Below are 5252 nucleotides of genomic sequence, written 5' to 3'. Positions count from 1 at the left end.
TGAAAAGGCAGTTGATTTTTATGTGTTGACTTGTATCCTGCAATCTTGCTGAGCTCATGTATTAGTTCTAGCAACTTTTTTGTAGATTCTTTGGGATTCTCTGTAGATAAAGACATCATGTGCAAAGGGGCAGTTTTCTTTGTTTCCAACCGGTATGCCCAGGCCTTTATTTCTTTTTCTGGACTTATTCCTATGACTAGTACTACGTTGAATAAATGTGGTAGGAGCCTACATCCTTGCATTGTTTCGAGTTTTAGAGAGAAAGTACTTTTCACCATTAAGTCAATGATATTAGCTGTAAGTTATCTTTGTAAATTTTCTTATAAAGTTGAGGGAGTTTCCCTCTATTTCTAGTTTGCTGAGAGTATTTATCATAAATGGGTGTTGGATTTTATCAAATTCTTTTATTGTATTAATAGATATAATCATATGGATTTTCTTCTTTAGCCCACTGATAGGGTAGACTATATTGATTTTTTTTTTGAATGCTTAACTAGCCTTGCATACTTAAAATAGATCCCATTCAGTCCTGGTGTTATAATTCTTTTTATACGTTGCTGAATTGATTTGATAACATTTTATTTGCATCTAAGTTCATGAGAGAGATTAGTCTATAATTTTCTTTTTTTGTACTGTCTTTGTCTGGTTTTGGTATCATGGTAATGAGGTCTCCTAAAATGAGGAATGTATTCCTTACTCTTTTTTCTTGGAAGAGTTAAATTGTGTTAAATTGTTATTAATTTTAGAAAAATGCTTGGTAGAATTACTCTTGAGTGAAATCATCTGGGCTTGGAGATTTCTTTTTTTTGGCGCTTCATAAATTACAAATTCAATTTTAAAAATGATTGTAGGACTATTTAGGTTATCTGTTTCATCTTAATTAACTCTAGTTTGTGATTTTCAGGGAATTGCTTCATCTCTTTTAAGTTGTCACATTTATAAAGTTTGTTTATAGTTTTTCTTATTTTCCTTTTAATGAATCTGCAGTGGTATCACTTGTTTTGTTTCAGATATGATAAGTTATATTTTCTCTTTTAATCTTTGTCAGTCTTGCTAGAGGTTAACCAAGTTTTATTGACTATCTTTTTAAGAACTAACTTTTTGTTCCATTGGTTTTCTATTTGGTTTTCTTGTTTTCAATTTTATTGATTTCTGTACTTTGTTCTTTCCTTCCTACTGATTGCTTTGTGTTTGTTTTGCTATTTTTCTTTCTAGTAGGAGTTACGTAAAGGTTGTTTTACTTGTAAGAAAGAGACCCAAGAGGAATGGATATGTTCTGTTTTAGTGGAGCCAGAAGTCAATTGTCTTTTAAAGATACCCAAATAATAAAAATCTTACATATTTAGACTTGTAATAACCATTTATGATCATCTAAATTCATTCTGCCTAAAGGACATCCTTCAGCTTATATTGTGGTACTGCTGATAACAAGTTCTTCCAGTTTTTGTAGATCTGACCTTGCCTTTGTTTTGCATTCATTTTATTTTTAATTTTAGAATAATTTTAGTCTTACAGGAAATGTGAAAAGAGTTACGGGGTTTTAGGAGGAAAATGACACAGGTTAAAGGTCACTTTTATCACATGATACCAAAGTTTATGCTATGGTTTCAATCTGTGTCCCCACCCAAATCTCAAGTTGATCTGTAATCCCCAATGTTGAAGGCAGGGTCTGGTGGGAGGTATTTGGATCATAGGGGTGGGTTTCATATGACTGATTTAGCACCATCTCCTTGTTGCTATTCTTGTGATAGTGAGAGCTGGTCATTTAGAAGTGTATAGCCTTTCCACCTGCCCCTTGCTTCTGCTCCTGCTGTAGAAGCCATGTCTGCTTCTCCTTTGCCTTTCATGATGATTGCAAGCTTCCTGAGGCCTCCCCAGCCATGCTTCCTGTACAGCTTGCAGAACCTTAAGCCAATTAAACTACTTTTATTTATAGAGTAGCCAGTCTCAGGCATTTCTTTTTCTTTTTTTAAAATATATATTTTATTACATTTTAGGTTCTAGGGTACATGTGAAGAACATGCAGGATTGTTGCATAGGTACATACATGGCAATGTGGTTTGCTGTCTCCATCCCCATCACCTATATCTGGCATTTCTCCCCATGTTATCCCTCCCCAAATCCCTACCCCCCACTGTCTCTCTCCTAGTCCCCCCACCACAGACCTCAGTGTGTGATGCTCCCCTCCCTGTGTCCATGTGTTCTCATTGTTCAATACCTGCCTCTGAATGAGGACATGGGGTGTTTGATTTTCTGTTCTTGTGTCTGTTTGCTGAGAATGATGGTTTCCAGGTTCATCCATGTCCCTACAAAAGACACAAACTCATTTTTTTTTATGGCTGCATGGTATTTCATATGCCACATTTTCCCTGTCCAGTCTATCATCAATGGGCATTTGGATTGGTTTCAAGTCTTTGCCATGGTAAACAGTGCTGCAATGAACATACATGTACGTGTGTCCTTATAATAGAATGATTTATAATCCTTTGGGTATATACCCAGTAATGGATTGCTGGGTCAAATGGAATTTCTAATTCTAGGTTTTTGAGGAATCGCCACACTGTCTTCCACAATGGTTGAACTAATTTACCCTCCCACCAACAGTGTAAAAGTGTTCCTATTTCTCCACATCCTCTCCAGCATCTGTTTCCTCCAGATTTTTTAATGATCGCCATTCTAACTGGTGTGAGATGGTATCTCAATGTGGTTTTGATTTGCATTTCTCTAATGACCAGTAATGATGAGCTTTTAAAAATATGTTTATTGGCCTCATATATGTCTTGTTTGAAAAGTATCTTTTCATATCCTTCGCCCACTTTAGAATGGGCTCGTTTTTTTTTTCTTGTAAATCTTAGTTCTTTGTAGATTTTAGATATAAGTCCTTTGTCAGATGGGTAGATGGCTAAATTTTCTTCCCATTCTGTTGGTTGCTGGTTCACTCTAATGATTGTTTCTTTTGCTGTGCAGAAGCTGTGGAGTTTGATTACTTCCCATTTGTCTATTTTGGCTTTTGTTGCCAATGCTTTTGGTGTTTTAGTCATAAAGTCCTTGCCTATGCCTATGTCCCAAATGGTTTTGCCTAAGTTTTCTTCTAGGGTTTTTATGGTGTTAGGTCTTATGTTTAAGTCTTTAATCCATCTGGAGTTAATTTTAGTGTAAGGTGTCAGGAAGGGGTCCAGTTTCTGCTTTCTGCACATGGCTAGCCAGTTTTCCCAACACCATTTATTAAACAGGGAATCCTTTCCCCATTGCTTGTTTTTGTGAGGTTTGTCAAAGATCAGATGGCTGTAGATTTGTGGCATTGCCTCTGAGGCCTCTGTTCTGTTCCATTGGTCTATATCTCTGTTTTGGTACCAGTACCATGCTGTTTTGATTACTGTAGCCTTGTAGTATAGTTTGAAGTTAGGTAGCATGATGCCTCCAGCTTTGTTCTTTTTGCTTAGAATTGACTTGGCTATGTGGGCTCTCTTTGGGTTCCATATGAAGTTTAAGGTGGTTTTCTCCAGTTCCATGAAGAAGGTCATTGGTAGCTTGATGGGGATAGTGCTGAATCTGTAAATTACTTTGGGCAGTATGGTCATTTTCACAATATTCATTCTTCCTAACCATGAGCATAGAATGTTTTTCCATCTGTTTGTGTCCTCTCTTATTTCATTGAGCAGTGGTTTGTAGTTCTCCTTGACGAGGTCCTTTACCTCCTTTGTTAGTTGTATTCCTAGGTATTTTATTCTCTTTGTAGCAATTGCGAATGGCAATTGCTTGCCATTCTTGATTTGGCTCTCTTTAAGTCTGTTATTGGTGTGTAGGAATGCTTGTGATTTTTGCACATTGATTTTGTATTCTGAGACTTTACTGAAGTTGCTTATCAGTTTAAGGAGATTTTGGGCTGAGACAATGGGGTCTTCTAAATATACAATCATGTCATCTGCAATAGAGACAATTTGACTTCCTCCTTTCCTATTTGAATACCCTTTATTTCTTTTTCTTGCCTGACTGCTCTGGCTAGAACTTCCAATACTATATTGAATAGAAGTGGTGAGAGAGGGTGTCCTTGTCTAGTGCCAGATTTCAAAGGGAATGCTTCCAGTTTTTTCCCATTCAGTATGATATTGGCTGTGGGTTTGTTGTATATAGCTTTTATTATTTTGAGATATGTTCTGTCAATACCTAGTTTATTGAGTTTTTATTTTTATTTTTATTTTTTTTTGAGACAGAGTTTCGCTCTTGTTACCCAGGTTGGAGTGCAATGGCGTGATCTTGGCTCATTGCAACCTCTGCCTCCTGGGTTCAGGCAATTCTCCTGCCTCAGCCTCCTGAGTAGCTGGAATTACAGGCACGCACCACTGTGCCCAGCTAATTTTTTGTATTTTTAGTAGAGACGGGTTTTCACCATGTTGACCAGGATGGTCTCAATCTCTTGACCTTGTGATCCACCCGCCTTGGCCTCCCAAAGTGCTGGGATTACAGGCGTGAGCCACCGCGCCTGGCCCGTTTATTGAGTTTTTAGCATAAAGTGCTGTTGAATTTTGTCAAAGGCCTTCTCTACATCTATTAAGATAATGTGGTTTTTTGTCTTTGGTTCTGTTTATGTGGTGGATTATGTTTATAGACTTGTGCATGTTGAACCAGCCTTGCATCCCTGGGATCCCTACTTGATTGTGATGAATAAGCTTTTTGATGTGCTGTTGCAATTGGTTTGCCAGTATTTTATTCAAGATTTTTGCATCTATGTTCATCATGGATATTGGCCTGAAGTTTTCTTTTCTTGTTGTGTCTCTGCTGGGTTTTGGTATCAGGATGATGTTGGTCTCATAAAATGCTTTGGGGAGGATTCCCTCTTTTTAGATTGTTTGAAATTGTTTCAGAAGGAGTGGTACCATCTCCTCTTTGTATGTCTGCTAGACATCTTAAACATGGCCTGGGAATCTCCTGGTCTGTGGGCACTGAAAATTTGTTTGGAAATGTGGTGGGCACTCATTTTCCGCATTGTTCTTGTAGTTCAGTACTCTGGAGCTGTTCCTATCTGGCCATCTCAAATCAGGATCTTTATTCAATTATTAATTTATATCAAAATAGATTCATGAATATTTATGCTTTGAGTTTTAGTCCAGTTCTATGTTATTTATTTTGTTGCCACCTTCATTTGGAAAGACTTTTTGCCAAATATAGAATTCTGTGTTGAGATGTATTTTCTTTTAGTGCTTTAAAGATGCTGCTGTACTGTCTTCTGGCTTGCACTCTTTCAAAGGTTA

The sequence above is a fragment of the Callithrix jacchus genome, chromosome 12, assembly GCF_049354715.1.
Source record: "Callithrix jacchus isolate 240 chromosome 12, calJac240_pri, whole genome shotgun sequence".
In the NCBI taxonomy this organism is placed as follows: domain Eukaryota; kingdom Metazoa; phylum Chordata; class Mammalia; order Primates; family Cebidae; genus Callithrix; species Callithrix jacchus.
This window is presented reverse-complemented; position numbering follows the sequence as displayed.